The 21,831-nt window shown below is 35.5% G+C and overlaps 1 protein-coding gene across 5 annotated transcripts in view; it reads left to right on the top strand.

The window, feature by feature from the left end:
• LOC122532455 (probable serine/threonine-protein kinase dyrk2) overlaps positions 1-21,831 on the top strand; it is a 307,330-nt gene that overhangs the window by 198,289 nt on the left and 87,210 nt on the right. The window lies entirely within an intron of this gene.

The raw sequence follows: 21,831 nt of genomic DNA, 5'->3' as shown, positions 1-21,831 counted from the left end.
AGTTGCACGATCCTCTTTCGACTTCGGGCGCGCTGATGAATTGATAAAAACACACCGAAATTTCTCAAACGTACAATTATTTAGTATCTTTAATACTGTAATATTATGACAAGCAACATTTTGAAATTTTGCAAAGAGATGAAAAAGATATTTACCTCCAATAATTATACAGAATTACTAGTAATTTTTCTAATGTGAAATCAACTGACAGTGTAATGAATTTTAATTTTGGAAGCGATGAAAACAGTCACCTAATTATCACCAAATAATTATAAAGAATAATTTTTCTAACACGAAATCGATTGGCAACGTAGCGAATTTTAATCCTGAACGAGAAACTTTATTCCGTACTTCTGAAGGGATGAAAAAAAAAAGACGTTCATTTACTTCCGATAATTGAAGGATTATTAATAAAGAATTATTAATAATTTTTCCAACATAACATCGATTGACAACGCGATGAATTTTAATTTTAGACAAGATTTCCATCTCGCATTTTAGAGGGGATGAGAAAAGACACTTGTTTAGCTGCAATAATAACTTCTCTAACATGAAAGTCAATCGACAACGTAATGAATTTTAATATTAGACAAGAAATTCCACTTTACGTATCAGAGGGGATGAAAAAAATATCTCTTCAATAGTTATAAAAAGAATTGTTAATAATTTTTTCTAATACGTCACCGTCTAAAACTCTAAGACTAATTATAAGAAATTTCGAATTCGAAGTTCCTCACTCCCCCATAGTGTTCGTATGCAAAACAGACGTATTTTCAAATAACGCTGACCTTCTTGTATACATTTGAGAACCGCTATCCCGGTGATATACGCGTACGTACACAATGTGTTCCACCTACGTAGGAAACTGTCGATACAAACCCGTTTGATTATCATGCACGTTACGTTACACGGGACAGGAAGGGCCTTTTAATAATACCTTCGTGTTCCTTCGACACGTATCCGTTTACAGATGCATCGAGACGTTTATCGAGACGTCGTGTCTGTGTCACGAGGTGAAATTGAAATGGAATATACATTGACGAATTAATTTTTTCTCTTTCGTCCTTCTCTCTCTCTCCCTTTTTTTGGTTGGTTGACTGTTAATTTTCGGGAGAGATGTAAAACGAAATTAGAAGGAAATTTCAATTGGAGAACAGCGAACGGTTTGAATTATGCATTTCGTTTTATTGGACACGAGTTGTAATGTGAGGCGAATTGTATTGGTATCGTTTCCTCTGTGAAAGAGAAGTGTATAATAGTGTCTCCGGTGGCTAAGCAGTCTAACAGATTTTTCAATAGTTTACTTTCGTCGAGATTTTTAAATATTTTTATATATTTAAAATATATTCAATATATTTAATAATTATATAACATTTAATAATATATTAATATATCAAATAATTTTTTATATTTAAAATAATTTATATATTTTTAAATATTTTAACCTTGTTAAAATTCTATTCAGTCCGGATCAATTCTCTGTAAGAAGAGTTCCATTCACTCGTGAGGGAAAGAAATTATCAAGAGATTCTTTGCTTTGAGTTTTGGAAATTAATGGGATAAAATTTAAAGAAAAAAGCGTTGACTTAATGTCACGCGACATTATAGAATTTCAAATGATTTTTAAGCGAGCTATTCAACAATGGTCAAAATGACCATTATTTTCAATAGAGTAGTAGCATGTTTTTGATAAATCGTATGTCTAAAAATTTGAATGATCCTTGTAAAACAATGTGAATAAACGCAAATTCCTTGCTCTAACTCCTCCGACTACAGTTTTTCGGTCGGTAGTGTGAAATAAAAGAAACAACAACAATCAAATGAAAAGAGAATTGTCGAAAAGCGGCGGACGAACCGGGAAGAAATTCACTTGGCTTCTCTCCTGGGAAACGTATCTCTCGAACGTGAATCGCTTTCCCAACCCGGCCAATTCGCTTCTGGACGTGCAAACAGGCAGGAAGAAGCATCTCGTACGATTGCCCGATCAGGCACGGACGGCAGAATTTTAAAACCGTGCCGCGTAACCACTCGTGTCGATGCTCGCACGTGTTTATGGCGGTCACGTAATTTCGTTGCGTCGCGTCGTTGGAACGGGGAGAGGACTCGCACTAACGAACAGCAATCAATTATGTAAGCAACTAGGTCAGAAAAGTTCACGGTCAATTTTACCCGTGGGATTGTGAGTAAGCCGCGATCGAGCCTTAAGGTAACTGGATCCTTCGTCAAAGCCAAAGTGACTCGATTCGTTGGACCCTTCCTCTTCCTCCTTCGCTGCCTCTGAAACGCGAGCTTTGATTTGTTTTATTAGAATAGTTTCGTTCGGCTATATTTGACAGAGTCTTGACCCGGAATCCAGGAGGGGAGGAAGAGTTTAGGGTGATCGTGCAAAGATGTTCTTCGATTCAGTGTTTCAGCGAGATGAAGATAAGAATGGAGATTCGACGAGTTAAGGGGATTCTGTTTCAGTGAAAATTCTGCGTCGAACACAGTAGAAAAGGATTTGGATAGGCTGAGATATTGCAAACCAGAGAATATTATCGGTATTAAAATATTAAAATATTAAAATACGGTATTTTTAGGTTACTAATCGATTACGTTTGATGAAACCGAAATGGTGGGAATACTGGTATGATGCTGTTAGGTCGGTAGATGTATTTCGGTATAATACCGGTAAATAAAATATTAATATATTAAAAAAGGAAAAGGAGACAATGATTAAATGTTTTCATAAAGCTGCCGATAGTAAATTTGATGACGCTTATACACGTATCCTTTATTATTTCTAATACTAATTCATCTAATACTAATTGTATCTCCATACAATATCAGCCACGATACTCTTAGTTAATTTTAAACCGATGACCGATTTCTCGATACATTTTTCCTTTTTCTCGGTGAAAAATGACTAATTGTCGTTCGATAATAAATCGAAAGAGGAGTTAAAACAACGATTAATCGTAGAATGAAAGAATATTCCGCTAAATTAAAAAAAATTACTGGAAATACGCCTAATGTGCCTTAAAGTTAAGGGCTAATATTAATTATTGTTTATGTTAACAATTTTCAGGTTCAAATATTGTAGTTCTTCAAATGTCCGAATATTTTTGCCACGCTACGTTTCGAGATAGTTCAGTTTATTGTTTGATATTGAGAAAAGTATGTGCAATAAATAAATAAAATTTATNGTTACTATAAACTATAATGAATGTTCTATTATATTATTAAAAAATTAATCCAAATTTACTATTATAAACAATCGAAATCCACAACAATATTTTGAATAGCATGATGTCCGATTATTAATAAGAGTCACTGTACGTAGAAAATGAAAAATGTGTTTTCGTCAGGAAAGCAGTACCGGTATATATTTCGGTATTTTTACCGTTGTGAACATCAAATACCGATAAAATACGTATGAAAATACCGGTATGACAGTCTTATACCGGTTATTAAAACCGATTTCCCAAATAGCGGTTATATTGCGATAATATGGGAGCAAATACCTGTGTAATACCTAAATCTCACAATATTTCGGCTTCAGTCTCTGAGTATAATACCTAAACCTCAAAATATTTCGGTTTTCAGTCTCTGTTGCAAACTTTTACATTTGGGTAATAATACAAAGAATATTCATACATTAGAATACCTATTAACGAAATGATTGATTACGAGAACGTCGATCAGTAGCAAATTTGAGAATAATTCTTTAGAAACGAGTAAAAACTTTTACTTCAGAATAAAAAATTCAACGTACTTTTTTTTTAAGAGCTGTTGCTTAGAGGACAATAAAAAATGTTCAAATGTCAAATTTGATCGATAATCAATCCGTTCGTACCATTTCTTTCGTAAAGAAATTGTTGATGCCTCCAGTTAAAAAATATGCATCTGTTCGATTTCCACGTCTTACGACCTTACGAATCGCAATAATCGTACAAACAAAGAAATGGAGATGAATCAAAGTGCTTGGAACTTTTATCGGAGTTCTCGAGACTGGAAACTTTTATCGGTAATTAATCCAAGACCATCGGCAGACCGATCCTGAGCTTGTTTCACTGAAGTCTCGAACGATCCTCTGTTTCAATGTGCAAGAAGCTGTGCGGTCGAAATAAATCGCGATGGTGATGAGACAATACAAAGTTTCTTAATTCTTCAATTCTTCATGTTTCTGATAGATCACCAAATTTTAATATCTCAACCTCGCTCTTGTTTCAACAAACATCCTCTCACACTTGAGAAATTTTATTAAAATGAAGTATAGAGAAAAAAATAATAAAATAGGAAGCAAGATTAATTAATCCAATGAAACTTCACGTAACTCAAATTCTCCAATTTCCGATAGATTCCCATATTTTAATACCTTGATCTCCCTCTCGTTTCAATAAACATTCTCTCGCGCTTCTCTCGAATTTCAGAATTTTATTAAAATGAAGCATAAGTAATAAGTAATAAGATAGAAATATAAAAATATTATACAGTGGTTAAAAATATTGAAAATAACCTAAGAAGCACGATTAATTAAACCTAACCTAATTAAATCTAACAACCTAAACTTAATTAAATTTAATAAAATAAATTTAATAAAATAAAAATCTAACCTAATTAAACCTATTTTAACCCTAATTTAACCCTATTAAATTTAATAAAATAAAAATCTAACCTAATAAACAAATAAAAATAAGAAGCAAGATATAATTATCGTAGAAATCGCAAAATTTCTTTAGACTTTATTTAAATTTTATTTCGACAGAACGTCTGTAAATATCAGCACACGTAACAGAACTGTCGCCATTTTTTTCGCAAATACACGCGAAAATCGTCGTTTCTATCGCTCGTGGCCGCTCATGGACGATCGAGCGAAACGGTGTTCCTCGCATAATTCACCGATCGACAATCGACTACGATAATGGGAGAAATAATTGAGCTGAGAGTCTCTCGGTGTTTCGCTCGATCGTCGCGCGATAAAGGCGCCAGCAGGGTTTTTTAACGCGTTCCTCTCTAGCGAAGGATACTTCCTGTTTTTATACCGTTACGATAAATCTCGTCGCGCGCTTATCTCCGTTTCCCGATGGTGGTTTTCCCTGCCTCGTGCTCGAAATACGCGAAAGATAAAAGCCAGGTAGCCGATCCACCGTTGAAAACCCGATCGTGTTTTCCTTTGGCTCGCGGCCAAGCTCGCCGTCTAACGGGAAAATCCTCCGCGCGATTTCACCATCTGCAATTTCAGTTGTAATTACACCGTGATTTAGGGGAGAGTGAAAAATTCAATTTTCATCATTCAATTTTATTATCGACCTCTGTGCAGAGCTTCAAAGCTGAAAACAATCTTTTCGATTTGGTGGAAGTGGTTAGCGTGAACCAGGTGAAAATCGCTCGAAGTTGATTTCGTTCGATTTGAGAGATGAATTTTTATTTAACACATTGCGTAACGCACTCGGCGCGCCCAGGGCCGGCACATTTTTGGAGCAACAGGGAAACTTTGTACAGTGCATATATGCATTTCTTTAATTCACATTGATAAAATATTCTTAAATATTAGTATATATATTTTTTATAGTAATATTTAAGAATCTATTTATTATGTATTTTAGATTTTAATTATTATTTATTTTATATTTATATTAACACATTGAAGACGATATACTCGGATGAAACATATAGCCTGTACTTTCTAGTATTTTTTGAATTATTTAATATATGATTGAAAGGGTTCAAGAGAATGTATAGCATTTAACAAGTGTATTATTTTATTAATAATTAAAGTTTAATTTTGCAGGTATTTTACTATATTAATATATAATATAATTATATTATATATAATATATTAATATGTAATATAAATTTTATATTACATATTAATATAATTATTATATATTTTTTATAGTAACATATATTTTTTATTATTTACTATATATTTATATATATACTATACTATATATTTTTTATAGAATCTATTTATTACGTATTTCAGATTTGAGAGACATTGAGGACGATATGCTCTGATCAAACATATAACCTGTACTTTCTCGTATTTTTTTGAATTATTTAATATATGACTGAAAGGATTCAAGAGAATGTATGGCATTTAACAGGTGTATTATTTTATTAATAATTAAAATTATTAATTATGTTTCATTTTAGAGGTATTCTATTACATAAAATAAAAATTACTTCTATATATTAATATATAATTATATATTGTAATGTTATATAAGTTTTTAAGAAGTAGGGAAATTGTTTTCTGACATACCACGGCAAGAAACGTTACTAGAAGTATTTTTATTTTATATAAATTATATATAACGTTGTCGTGTCCTCTACAACACAAAAAAGCGTTCCCCGTCCGCAACGTTGAAACACGAGTATTCTCGTCTCCTATTTGCAACAGTTGAAAACTGAAAGACGCGAATTCGCGTCTCCCGTGCCACAATATGTTCATCGAAGATTGTACAACTTCACTCTTCGATTTTGGACACAGGGTGACTCACATAATTTGCACACCTGTAACAACTTTCGAATTACGCTATTCTAATGAAAAACGGTTTCGAAATTTTCGATCATATACAATAATAGGAATTCACGAAGTAAAATTTCGTTTCTGCAAATAGATAATTCGAGTCAATCGTGCATCACAGTGATGATATCGTTGACACGACGAATTTAGCAACAGAGGATGAAAAATACTTGAAGATTATCAACAAACTGATCATTGACAGAAGATCGATAACGATCGTCGTACGATTGAAGATTTAGATTGTGCGATCTATTAACGTCTTATCATAGGTGGATCAAGGATAACACTCGTTTTATCGAGGTCAGCGGAAGTTCACAAGGTCGTTGAAAGGTCAAAGTGAGATGTCAGGGTCACGTTGCGAAAGAATAACGACACAGGGAGATTATCTAGGTTATCGAAATTTTGGTACAGGGAAGTGATCGAGGTCGTGTCATAAAAGTTTCAGATACACTGGGTCATCGAAGGTTAGGTCGTGAGAGTTCAAAGTTATTTAAAGATCGACGATATTTGTCAAACGCGTCATTTGTCATTGATCCTCGTGCTCTTCGTACGTGAAATTCAAGAAAGCGTTCGCGAAGTTTATTACAAACTAGAACTTCGTTTGGAAGTTGAAATGGCGTAATCCAGATCTTCGACGCAAAATAAATATTTTCGCAAAAAATATTGTCTAGTGTTTTTATGTAGCGACAGCATTTTTTCAAGGAAGATGGAAAGACTGTGGTTTCAAAAATAGCGGTATCTTTCGGAGTGATCTAGCGCGATGAATCATTTATGGTTGTAGAGCTTTTTATAACAGAGGCAAATATTTCATTGAAATATTAAATGTACCGCGTTATATTTATTCTCGTTATTTTCCTTGGATTATATTGTACACGATATAATGCATTTTGTGTAAAATTTGAAGGTATAAAAATGCGTATATAAAATATTCAAACTTATTTATTATAATATTTAGTAGATAAGACAAACTTTTTCTTTTGTCTTCTATTTCCATTTATGAAATTTGAAACAAATCCGGAGTCTAATAATAAATGATGATCTGGTATGTCTAAATCTAAATAACGATTTCATATCTGGTTTCTTCTCTCGTGAATTTATAGAACGATTGTAATAAACGATCACGTGCATGAATTAACAATGTTATGTATAACGTTGTACAATTAGCAAATGTGTATCGATCAGAGATGTTTAGTCTATGTCTGACGAGAGTGTCGCACGCAACTTCCATCCCTTAGATAATTAATTTAATACTAAACTCTCGGTCAAACAATCGGTCATGAAATAAAGCTTTTTTCACGAGAGAAAAATTGTCAATTTAACATAGAAAACAATCTGACAGGAAATGACTTTTAGATATAACAAGAAAAGATATTCTTTTTTAACAGAGAGTTCAAGCACAGAATTTCAAATTAAATTTTCAAACCGGTCAAACAATCGGTCATGAAATAAAGCTCTTTTCACGAGAGAAAAATTGTCAATTTAATATAGAAAACAATCTGACAGGAAATGACTTTTAGATATAACAAGAAAAGATATTCTTTTTTAACAGAGAGTTCAAGCACAGAATTTCAAATTAAATTTTCAAACCGGTCAAACAATCGGTCATGAAATAAAGCTCTTTTCACGAGAGAAAAATTGTCAATTTAATATAGAAAACAATCTGACAGGAAATGACTTTTAGATATAACAAGAAAAGATATTCTTTTTTAACAGAGAGTCAAGCACAGAATTTCAAATTAAATTTTCAAACCGGTCGTTTGACCGTGTTGGTATGTTTACTGTCGAAACAAAAAAAATTCTAATACATCGTTCGCATGTAATCACGTTTACAAACCGCACAAATTTGTCGCTTACTATGTTGCATTCCAAAATTCAACGCCGCTTTTTAAAATACACACGTATTTACAAAGATGCGAAGATAACGGAGAATGCTTTGTAGATTCGAAGCTTTGAATAATTCTCTTTTTAAAATACACACGTATCTACAAAGAGGCGAAGCTAATTGGGAGAATGCTTTGTAGATTCGAAGCTTTGAATAATTCTCGATAATTTGAACAAATTCGAAAATTCTCAGAAGATTCAGATGTTGCCCTCGAAAATCGACTCACCGTCGCGGCTGCTATCGATTTTCGATTTACATTCCTCGTTGGAAAATCAATGGGGGTAGGGTATGCACAACACGGCGTATTGGCCTACTCGAAGAAACAAATATGAAACAGGATGTGCACGAGAATCGTAGCAATGGCTACGATTGCAGTGCACCCTCCGCGATCGACATCGTTTGTAAATAGCCAGCGCGAGAGGAGCACAGTGGCACTCGCTGTTTGATCGCTGTTTGTTTTTAAAACGCGATAATGAGCGTGTCTGATTAAGGTACCTGTACAGTATTTCTAGCTAATGCATTCCCCGAGTTGTTCTCACACTTATCGAATGGTAGCGAGTGCAAATATTGAACGAACAAACAAACGAAGAAAGTGGCACAGTGGTGGTAATTGAAGATGGTGTTGCTTGCGGACTGTTAAACAAAAGGGTCTCAATTTGCAAAATAATCGTATCGCTGAAAATTATACGAACGACAGTAGACGCAGTAGTCGGTTGATATTTCTCGGGTAATTCAATTTTCAAGGCGCAACTTCTGCCTGGTGTTTTCTTTTCAAATCGGAGAGACAGATTTGAATTATTATTAATCAACATTGATTGTCGTTATTACTAATCAAGAGAGGAAAAATTATTGCTCTCGGTGGTTAATTGGAATAACGCTTGGAAAAAAGAAAAGAATTCGCGAGACATGAATGAAGAATTGGCAACATGAAAAAATTCCAAGATATAAATTCTTGCAATGAAATGTTATTTACGCGCCAGTTTTAATATCGCGGTTTCATCTGGTATAAAGAAACGAATTATTGAATTGAGTAATTAAGAGTATCGTCACAACTTCGGAATTTTCTACGGCAACATTTTACGCGATATTTACTGCAAATTATCGAGCTGCCTATTTCGCAGAAATTACACCGATCGCTATCGTACCGTGCTCGCGGCAGATCGAAATTAATCGCTCGCCTAACTGACAATTCATTACTAACGAAAGAGCAGTTGTTCTCCTATTTCCGATACACGCGTTTAACGCAATATATTGCCAATTGTCGATACGTGATATGGCTGCAGTTCATTTCGATTTGTCCTCCACTTGAGCTCTGCATCTGCAGATCTTGTTTAAAAATATATTTCATCTAAATCAAGAGCTGACAACACGGCAACTGAAGAAATATTACTCACTATTTTAAAGGAAAAAAAAACCACGGTAAGATTAATCACTTGTTTTTAGAAATCTCTCAGGTTATATACCTCTCTTCAACCTGAACGCCAGACTGGAATACTTCTTTCTTTGCACACCGAGCGAAATGAAAGAAAAAAAAAGAATGGGCAGAGAAAAATATGAGCCCGCGATATTTCTCTCGCGTATTCTCACATTAATTACATTAAAAACATCTCTCTTCGCGCAGAAGAACGTCCCTCGCGTCAATCCAATTCCGCGATTTCATTTTGCCTGACGATCGCGCCGCAATTACCGATTAGATCTACCTAAATCACTGCTAATTCACCGTACAACGGGACATGTTTGCTTTCTACTGCGAGACCGCGGTACCGATACTACCTCCTCTACCGCATTCCTCAACCAAAAACGCTCAATAAATCCGTACAAAGTGAAACTCGAATTGAATCTGACCGCCGCACGAGGCGGACACGCGCGTTCGAATACTCGCTGGTTCAGCGTTAACGCGCTCGAAACGCGAAGGAGAAGCGAGCTATGATCTCGTTAGCACACCACGATCTCAGCGAGCCGCTTTCTCGGTCTGTGTGCAATTGCGGCTCGAAGCTTTTACAGTTTTCTCGCGTGCTCTGTCACCGCTGGCGACTGGCAACGATCGGAACGCGGGGTGGCGATCGATCGTGTGAAACGAAGGTGTGTGCTCGCTTGATTCCACGTCAATTATTCCCGGTGTCAACCTATTAATTAACATCGATGCCCCGTAACTTTCTCTAGCGCGGCCCGTAATTGTTCGAAAGAGAGAGAGAGAGAGAAAGAACTGGAGACACAAAACCCGAACCTCGTTTCCTCCAGCTTGAAAGCAGCTCGTTCGGTTAGATCGTCCCCGCGAATTAATTAACCAGCGAGCTGAGAAGAACAGCGCCGCCTAATTTGCCTGGGACGAGCAGTCTAACGAGCATGGTGCTTTTAACATGGTGATGAATGAGGGAATGGCGGACCTTGATCGTGGGGATTTGGATGTCTCGAGAATGTTGGTTTTTTTTTTTTTGCCACGAAACCTTAACTTTCTCAAAGATCATCGAGCGCTTTCTCTCTCTCTCTCTCTCTCTTTTTCTCTCTCTTTAGTTCTTTTAGTTTTGGTAAGGTAAATTCTTTGATCTCTTTGAGCTTTTTAGGTGTTTTTAGAAGTATATACCTACGTTTGTGTGTCGCTAGATTATACTCGTCAAACACGGAGTATGCTGCTGTAAAATTGAATTACAAAGAGATAGCATTATTCTATATTCTATATTCTATCTTTCTTTTTTTAAAGATCAATTTTATTGTTTAACTTAATTAATATCAATTAATCAATTAACGTTAATTAATAATAAACAAATTTAAACAGAAATTAAATAAATTAATATTAAGAAAATAGAAAGGAAATATTTAGATGTAATATAATAGAAATTAAATAAATTAATATTAAGAAAATAGAAAGGAAATATTTAGATATAATATAAAAAAAAAAACTAGCCAAATCTAGTCTCAAAACGTCTAAAATTTACGAATATGTTTCATTTTCCACAAAAATTCTGATTTAAATAACAAATTGTAACTACTTTTCTCGAGATATACTCGAGTTATTACACAAAAAAAATTCCCATTTCTTCGTGACGAGTATACTCGTCATTCGCAGCTAGCTAATAAAGATTCAATCGAACGATAATAGAGAGTGACGAATTTACTGGAAATAGTTAAATTTTCGCAATTAAACAGGAAGAATTTTTTGTGTATTAGAAATTAGTGGCTATAGCCAAATTACAGCCTTATCTTGCAGCCTAGTGGTTACCCATTCGCGGTCCTAAGTCGCTTGATCTTCTTTCTGCGCGTAACAAGTTGCTAAGAGAGATCGAAGCCAATCTTCAACCATCGATTATCGAGGTTTTTCGACATGTACCACGAATTTTCGTATGTTCCAACGGGCTCTGGCGACGTCATCGCTGGCCCAGATCACAGATTACCAGCCTACACGTTAACAACTCGGCCAGGTACGAGTGTTGTTTCGAAGCCGATAAATATCGCCGTGTTGTTGTGTGAAAGTATGCGGCCAGAGTCACGGCTTGCAACGAGAAAAACTGTTTCCGACATTTTTACAGTTAACATTTTAACAATACGTGTGTGTGTGTGTGTGTGTGTGTGTGTCATAGTTGGAAACTTATATTTCCAGCTACGCACTCGCTCGAAGCGAAATTTTTCCCCATCATTTCGGGTTCATGTCCGGAGCTCCGAAATTCATTTCAGTAGGGAGAGAGAACATCCGTGAAGCACGTTGGTCGCAATTAAATATTTTAATATCGGCACAGCGGTGATTTCGTTGGGAATTTCGTGAACGTTGTTGATTTGACCGAGGCGAAGCAACTGCACGATCACGGCCAGATCGTTAAATAGTAAATTAGCGCCGGCTGCTCCGTTCATATAAATTCGCTAGTTAGCTGCGAATTCGTGTTGATTGGACGCGTGTCCCGCCGGGCTTTTCAACCTCTCGCGTTAATGGAATTTGCAAGTTTCGAGCCGGCACGCGTCTCTAGACAAAAATAGCTCCCCACGGGGTGTCCCGGTAGAAAATTAGCGAGATCTTTGGCGACAAAATTCGCCTTACCTTCCGTCTAATAATTTTGATGAAATCTGGCACGAATGTAGTTTTCAAAAAAATATTTGACCCGTATTTTTTTTTTTTTTTTAATCGACAATGGTCGATGTTAAAGGAAAACAACCTTATGTTGGGGTTACATTGATGAAATTAGTGTTCTTTAATTTAATGATGTATACCGTTTTGCAAAAGAACCGTTCGTTTAAACGATATATTAAAAAACCGTGTTTTTTTATAAATTTTTCCAAGCAAATGTTAACAAATGTTCTTGAACATTTGTTTATGAAAACTATATATTCAAACACAAATTACGAATGAAATGGAATCTTGATTTTTGCATTGCAAAAGAATGTGTGCGTAACTTCTTTTCTGTCCTCAGACTGAATTTAGACAGGTCACTTATTTATTTAACAGGAAAAGCTCATTAAAAGAGAAGTATCTAAGAAAAAGAAATGATACTAACAAAGTAAAATAACACGAAACAAACAGCAAAGAGAACAATGATGAAAATGTAAAACGTGAAAGAAACAGTATTATATCATGTACAATGTGAAAGAAAATATATTTTGTGTTTAATCGAGAATTGACAGTCGTCAAAAGATCAAAGTCTTTAGTAATCTTGTTAGAAACCCAGAACATAGGATCGAATTGTTCAAGCTTGACTTTTTTGTAAATCCGATCTGAGGAAAGGAATAATCCCTGAAATATCTAGAGGGACGCTTGTTAAATTTCTGAAATAAAGGAACATAGTCGATTGTCTACAAAAAAATATATAGACACATATATATTTTTAATATAAATGTTTTTCTTATTCTTATTACGTTTATAATAATTACTACATTTATAATTATTTTTATTATTATTATTATTATTACATTTATAATAATTGAATTATAACTAATATAATTAAAATATTTATATTTATAATATAAATATTTTATAATATAAATTTTCCAGTCACTGCATTGACTAGAAAAAATAAACACGCAATTTATAAAAATATATCATTTCAATTAAATGTAATTGAATTCCATTTAAATCTCATTTAGTTAAAAATTAACATTCCAACGAGGTCTGTCACTAAATTTTCGACTCGTTAAATCGTTTGATTTGAATCGCTAAAATTCGATTTTCGCTGCAGTCTCAATCTCTGAAAGGAAGTTCCAAAAGAACGAAAAGAAGGGCTTCTGCTTTTTTCGTGGAGGAAAGAGAAAAAAAACAAGATAGTCGAAAGCAAGTTTGTCTGGGGACGAAAGAGCGAGTCTGGTTTGGTTTCGGAGGGCAGTGAAACGAATAGGAAACAGTTCGAGGTATCGATGAATCACGAGAATCTCTCGTGTGCGGTAGACTCTCTCTGTATTACGATACAATGCCAGGCGTAGGTTGCGAAGATTCGCAAATCTAATACACGTGGGCGGTGTGCGTGGATGCAATATTAATCGCTCGTAAATGAGAATTTCGCCAGATTGCATTAGTTAATCCGCGATCGTTACAGTGTTTCTCTAGTTTGTCGTCAATATCCTTTACTTTATTTATTATTTATTATTTTCTAGCTTACAATGCAGTCTCACAATTATAATATTTCCCTCAACATTTGTCTACTATTTCGTCAAAACACTGTATAATTTATATAAACAACCATTCATTTAGTTAAAAACCTCTACAATCATCTGGTCTTCTATTATCTAATCCGCGTCAATTTTCATCTCTCTTGATATAATTTGTTTCCAACGTGAGCGCAAGAAGGATTAGAAAATTTTCAAGTCGACTTGACTTCTCTGAATTTAGTTGAATAAATTAGAAAATGATCGACAAGCTCAGCTTGCAATTCGCAATGGAGAAGGTGGTTTTTCGCGCTGTTGCTCGCAGAATGTGGACTGGGCCGAGGTGTGATATCCCTCGACAGAGAGGAACAAAATTCGCTTATCGGTAACCGTGATACCAGCGGCAAAAAATTCAGGCGCCTTTGGTGGTCTCAGGTACGCACGTTCGACGCAAATCTAACACGGTGAGATTCGAGCTTGAGAATCACGGTGAGATCCTCTTGAGTGGGCGCTAAACGTGTTTACTTACAAGACGCAACGATCCGATAGTACTCGCAAAGTCCATAAGCGCGTTGATTCGCCGGGCGAGTGTTCTTCGATAGGATAAAACGAGACTTTCGTTTCACGCAATAAGGTTTCCGCGTGCGTCGTTTGCATACAGTCGTATTATTCTCCACCGTGGCCGCCGCCTAATCGGCTCTGTAGTTCTATTTATCGAGCATTCGCCGTAACATGAACTGGCGTGTGTATACGTATTTAATATTCCAGCAATATCGTCGAGAAAGTTTCGTGTAAGTTTAGTGTCGACGGTTGAGGGAACATGGGTGGTGAGATTAGAAACTAATCTCTCTCGAGTAATTTCGTCGCAGTAACTAATTGTATGTTTGAAAGAAAGACAATTAATTGCACGGAATCGCGCAAGTTTCTGTTTAAAAATTGAAATGTAGAAATGACGAAATTTTGGATTCGGTGAACTCGTATCATTAGTATTATTACGTAGCAATATTTCGCAGTAAGAAAATTCTTAGTTTTCTGCAACTATGAACAATTTCGCAAATTTGCGTGTCAAAATCACTAACGACGTAATCTTTTAGTCTGAAAGATTAAACAGAGCGCGCTCTTCCAAACGTGTCAAATCGCTGAACAGTTGAATCAATCCTCATTTCTTACTCGTCTATTTAAATATTCTACCTAATTTATCTATCGAACGTGGAAAAAGAACAAAAACTACCTGCACCATGAACGATACAGTCGTATCGATGAATTAGCACGTTTCACTGGTGTTTGAATCATCGCTGAATCAAATAACGCGTTGACGCATTACTTCTCGATCCGTGGATAATTTAAAGCAACTGCACGTGTTTAGAACGTTTTATTACGTGGATGCGACTCGCAGTGGTCGATAAATCACCGTAGCTGTACCACGTGGTGTGATAAAACACTGATTTCGAGGTTAAATTCACAACAAAACACGTGGACAAGCTTAGTACGCACATTCCAGAAAGTTTCACACTGAAGTCCTTCGTGGCTGTACGAAAGCGCTTCATGTATTTCCCCTGATACAATTATTTAATACCTCGGAGACCTTTCAGCCTTGCAAATTCGTCCTTTACATTCTGACGTCCTTCTCAATGGCCGCGCATGTCGGCCATGGAAAGGTCAACGCCGACTTATTAATACTTGCCAGGATATTTTTACATTGAATTGGTTCTATCGTTTAGTTGATTAAAAAAAAAAAAAAAAAAAGAAATGGAGAAGAAATTATGTAAGTTATATATATATGCACTTACGCGTTCAGGTACAGTTTAGAAAGAGATTTTATTGTAATTGACACGTGGATTTATGAAAAGTGCGAACCTCGAATAAGGATTTAAAACATATTTTATATTCTTCTTCTATTTAAACAACATTTAAACCTCCTACTTCTAAACTGTGCCTTAGATTCTTCCCACAAGGTTGAAATGCTCAATATACTTTTTGTACTCGATATTACTGACATATGTGCAATCTGCGTGTACTAAAGAGATCGCTAAACGCTCTAAACTCATGTTATTCAAAATGCACTATCGAAGTTAATTTTTTTTTGGTTTTCAAAACAATTATATTGTTTATTGAACTTGTATATTTCGTATACAAAATATATTGTGGAATTTTTATGGAAAGAAGTATTACACTTACAAATACTATAGTGTTCTTACAAAACAGACATTTTAGAGAATTTATATAATGCAAGTTCCATGGAAACATTTTAGAACATTTTTATGTTCAAATTGAATAGTATTCAGTGTCAGTGTTTTGTTACGAATATTGATAAATGAATAAATTATCTGTTTCTCCGACAGAAAAATGTTGCATTTCTATATTTTGTCTAAAATTCTTATTTCTAAGAAAATTTATTTATCCGGCTCATTGAGGCTTGTAACATACGAATATTTTTCGAAAAAATTCTACCATATGAAACCTACTTAAAAGTTGTTTAATTTTTTTCGATCTCTAGCTACAGATCCTTATGTTTCTAAATACTAAACGAATGAATAGTACAATGCAAATTCTTCATAAAAAAAAAAATCTATATATTTCAAAACTACACCTCACAAATCACTCATTTGGACAATGAGACCAAAAATGAATCTATGTTTGCCATTCAACCCCTGCGCAGATTGCAACTCGTTCTCACGCGCTATCATCACGTGTCGTCTATCTGGCGAACAAAGAACAGCTACGATCGCGCGAACTTTGACCGCCCCCTATGGTCGTTGCACGACCGTTCAATTCCCCCCTTGGTGGAAGAAGCATTCGCGGCAAATGTTCTTCAACACGTGCCAACGGAGCACGCCGACGCTCAAACACGCTTGCGTACGTACGTACGTACGTGAACGTGCACGTATTCACGGCTGATTCATTCATAAAAGCGGAGCTTCCTGAAGTACGCGCGGCTCCTCTCACCTGGTCGTCATGACAACGTGCATTTTCATTCATAAACCAGTCCGCGTATTACGCACGCCGATTGAGATTCTCTCGGTACCCGTGAATCACCGCGCGAGTCATTGCTGCGAAACAGTGACACGGATGGAAGACGTTTTGTCAACAAGAAGATTGAACGATCATCCGAGAGGCGCGGAAATACTGTCGGTGTACCGTGTGTGTTACGTAAAACGTTCGAAGTGGCGCGTGATAAGTGCACACTTTAGTGTTCGTGCACTTATGGGAGGTTCAAACATGTGAAAACGCGTGCAACACGTAAGGGTTGAAAGTAATCTCCGTTTAGATTCCGATTTTAGATGTACAAAAATTGAAAGTGAAGTATAAAGTTTGCCAGAATTCTTTCTTTTTTCGTGCACTTATGGGAAGTTCAAACATGTGAAAATGCGTGCAACACGTAAGGGTTGAAAGTAATCTCCGTTTAGATTCCGATTAGATGTACAAAAATTGAAAGTGAAGTATAAAGTTTGCCAGAATTCTTTCTTTTTTCATGCACTTATGGGAAGTTCAAACATGTGAAAACGCGTGCAACACGTAAGGGTTGAAAGTAATCTCCGTTTAGATTCCGATTAGATGTACAAAAATTGAAAGTGAAGTATAAAGTTTGCCAGAATTCTTTCTTTTTTCATGCACTTATGGGAAGTTCAAACATGTGAAAATGCGTGCAACACGTAAGGTTTGAAAGTAATCTCCGTTTAGATTCTGATTAGATGTACAAAAATTGAAAGTGAAGTATAAAGTTTGCCAGAATTCTTTTTTTTTTTTACTGAAAGCTATTACTTGAAATTTCATTTAAAAAACACGGAGTTTAATACAATTCAAATATATTATGATAATGGTGTATGATAATGCTGATGGTAATTTCGGGTATCCGAAAGTTATTGGAAATTACGCTGCTAATGGAGTATAATACAGCACCGAATTTATGAAGCTTTAATAGCTCTATAATTAACAACGGCAATTTGTTTAAATATTAGCCGGGAATCTGCGAGGTTCTGATGGATTTATAATTAACGCGCTTTGTACGAATATTTTATATACTAAGTGTAATTTCATATTTCCCGTAATCCTCGGTATTTAATTAAATTATACAGTTATATTTAATATTAATGTTTGTTTTAATATTCGATTGAACGTTGAATATCGAATTGAACAACGAGATTATATCAATTGATCAAAATCAACTGAGAAGCAGAAAATATTTACAATCGTTACGATAAAAGGGTTATTAACTTTTACAATTTTATGAGCAACCACGCAACAATCGAAATTAAATCAAAAGTTTATCTCACTATCAATATTAAAAGATGCATGTGTACTATAAATCATCACTTTTTTGTACTTAAATCCATTTTTTCCTTAACCTTCTTGCATTGAAACAACATTTTTACAACATTTTCACAATTGTTTATAACTTAATTCATTAATGGTAATCTTCCATTCTCACAAACCTAGCTTTACGGTCGAGGTCCAACCGTGCTTAATCTCAAAATGTGCAATCACTTACCTGTCATGTGAATTTCGTCGGTAAAATTAGACTGTTAATGGTAAAACTGCATTAAACCTTGTGACTCATTTTCGTGACAATTTGAACAGCTAATACTTGTCTCGCTGTAAAGAACGACTCGATCCAGTCATTTCTTACTAATCAGTACACGTGATCTTGTTTCCTCGACGGATCCCGATGACGTTTGAAACCGCTACCTTCGTTTCAGTTCTTATCTGTCGTGTCCACGGACGATTATCTTTGCCTTGGCGACAATTACATTTTTTTTGTCTTTTCTTTTCTTTCTTTTCTCTCTCTTTTCTTTGTGGAAAAGGAGATTACACCTCGGAATGTGCAGCTTTTTTTAACTTCCACCGTTTTCTTTACGTTTCATAGTTTATCAGTTCGAGTCGAACGGTTCGTAGATCTGAAACAATAAATTCACCGAAGTGATTTTTTTTATCTTTTCCAGCTGAGTAAATAAGATTATCTCGACAAGACGGGTGTAGTACAAAGGAGTATCTTTAATACAAATCTAGTGAAAATACATATGAACGTAGTTATCCGTATTTGATCTCGAAAAGATACCTAAATATAATCGTCACAAAGATAGTAAAAAGTAAGTCTTCAAAACTGTAGTAGTTCGTTCACCTAACCTAACCCATGCACGTTCGATTAGTGCACGGAACGACAAAAAGTAAAAAGAAGCTGCAGAAAGCTTCAGAAAGTGGAAAACGAACATAACCCTGAATTCTCTTCTAATGCAAATGTACTTACCTACTATTTTTCTTTCAAGTTGCTCAATCTTGTTCGTCGACGAGACGACTCCGAGCTACGTGTCAACTCGTCTTCGCCATGGCGGGTTGGATCTGTGTCGGCGAACGATCGAATTGAAAAATGAAAGGTATCGACTCTCTCGGCGATACGTTCCTCTCTAGCCAATTTCCAGGGAATCCTGACTGGAACGCAGAACAATTATTACATTGTGGGAGCGAGAATACGCGCCGCAACGTCCTGTATTTTCTACGTATATAATATTTCGCAGCCGGCCCTGCTTTATTTATGAAAGTTCACGGAATCTAATTTCTCGAGGCTATCGGGCCTCGTATTAACGGCCGGTAGAACTCGTTCCTCGTAAACTGGGGCAACAGAGAGCTATCGATACTGGCCTTTTGTCAGTGAATTTGCAATATCCTGCTTTCGTCGTTGTATCCCACGTTTGCGAAACGTCGCGTTGCGCCGAGCCTCGTCGTGGATATTAACTGCCTCGGCCGCTGTGTGGCGCTGTGTAGGACTTGTTTGGGGAAAATGGGACGCCCGGTCGCCCCTGAGAAAAAGAATCTGTTGAGAAATGTCAGCCGCTAATAAGCCAGACTGCATGTCTAGAACGTTGATTGGGAAAAGTTGAGAAATTCCCGCGTCCCGCGAGCGTTTGCAATTTGTACATTTACAGACGTTTGTTCTGCGCTATAAAATTTTATCGTCCGCTTTTGTTTTTTTGTTGTTGTATCACTTCATGGGAATTGTTTTCTTTTTCTTTCTTTAGTTCTTATTTTCTAATAAGATTCTAAATAAAGACGTTTCTTCTTTAGTTCCTCACAAAAGGTTTGCACAAATGTAGCGTTGTAATTGCATCAGTACACAATCTATACGTGATCTATGATCTTTAATTAGACGATAATTTTTGAATTATTGAATTATTAAGAACACAATACACCAAGTACATTATAATAATTATATATTAAGTACATTATCAAATTATAAGTACATTATTAAGTACACTATAATAATCTGCACTCGATGATTCTGAGACAAACAATTTTTTTCTCACAAATGATCAGAATTTTATGTCAATTTTATGTAGCGACCTCTACTTCGAAGAATTTAGATCAACGACATCTATGTTCAGTAAGTCGTTCCGTCGAGATGTGTATTTTATATAAACAATAGAATATTTAAAAATTGTTTGTAATTTTATTGTCACCATGGGAATATTTACAGAAACTTATATATACCGCAATCATCATGTTAATTATTCATTTGTTATTTAACTTTTATTATTTAATCTTCGTTATTTGATATTTATTATTAGTAATTATATATTTTGTTATATTGACAACATTTTTATATAAACTACTAAAATCAATTACGGAGTTATTATTTATTTGTAGTATTGTGATATTAATTAATTTATCGTCATAATTACTATAACCCCTTGACATACAGTGACATCTGGGAGACGTCATGCGTTTCCTAAGCTAAAGTCGACAATGACGTCTCTGAGACGTTCACAGATTAATGTGTACATATACAAGGATGTAAAGAAATATTTTCCTACATGCTCTACATAGCTTTTTTCAACGCTCATATCCCACATTCCAAGTTCTACCTACTTCAACAAAGCAGTCGCTGGTAAACTTTCGAATATTGAATTTTGAACATTCGAAGTATTTCGAATTTTGAATATTGCAGAAGAAATTCGTAATGAGTGTCAACTATAGTCTGAAGTTGCGTCGAGCGCGCATGGTTTTTTTCACCACTAAACGGAGAAAGAAAAATGCGTATTTTTCCGCGTCTCTTGTTAATCAGTCAGTTGCACTCCGTGACCAAGCCTGGCTCGAGTTCCTCTGCTGTCTTGCTCCATTTCGCTCACAATCAGCGCTCAAGGGCCTCTCATTCGCACGTCTCGTTTTCTGTTCGCTCACGCTCGATGTTTTTACTATTATTTCTAAACCGCGCACCTTCGGCCGATAAACTGACCGCGAAAATACGCGAGCTGCTGCCTCACAGTACGATCCCCGACTACGTGGCTAAAAAAAAGAAGAAAAAAAAATAGCCGAGATCCGCACGTTTCGAGAAGACACTTATCGTTTCTAGGGTCTCAGGCTCGACTCTGGATTTATTTTTCGCTCGAACAGCATGGAGGATATTGGCATTTTGGCCGTGACTTTCGAAGGAAACCAGCGTACATCGTTGTTAAAAACGACGGTGCTCGAGTGGAAATTTAAGAGGATCAAGAAATATCTATGTTGAGTGTTCGCGTGGAACAAAGTTTTATACTTGCGATTTTTCGTGGTTTACTAAATGTAGCATTAAATTTTGTAACATTATTAAAACACAATATTATTTGTATTGTATTAAAATTAAGATTTATATTCAGTTAATGCAGTCTATTAAAAAGATCGTGATATATATTTTAATAATTCATTTAAGCGAATGAAAGATACGTTAAAAATTGAGGGATATCATTTTTTTTCTCCGGTTAGAGTTTCTGGGAACAGAATGCTCGGATAGAATGGATTCGCAGGAAATGAGATAGTAATAACGGATGTCCTTGATCCTTCACATTCTTTCCCTATATGTTTTGTTATTACGCATTGATACATCTCCGTTACCATTAATTCC

The sequence above is a fragment of the Frieseomelitta varia genome, unplaced genomic scaffold (genome assembly GCF_011392965.1).
Source record: "Frieseomelitta varia isolate USP_RPSP 00005682 unplaced genomic scaffold, Fvar_1.2 scaffold_140, whole genome shotgun sequence".
NCBI classification, from domain to species: Eukaryota; Metazoa; Arthropoda; class Insecta; order Hymenoptera; family Apidae; genus Frieseomelitta; species Frieseomelitta varia.
Note: the sequence above shows the minus strand (reverse complement) of the source record. Positions and strands in the feature narration are given on the sequence as shown.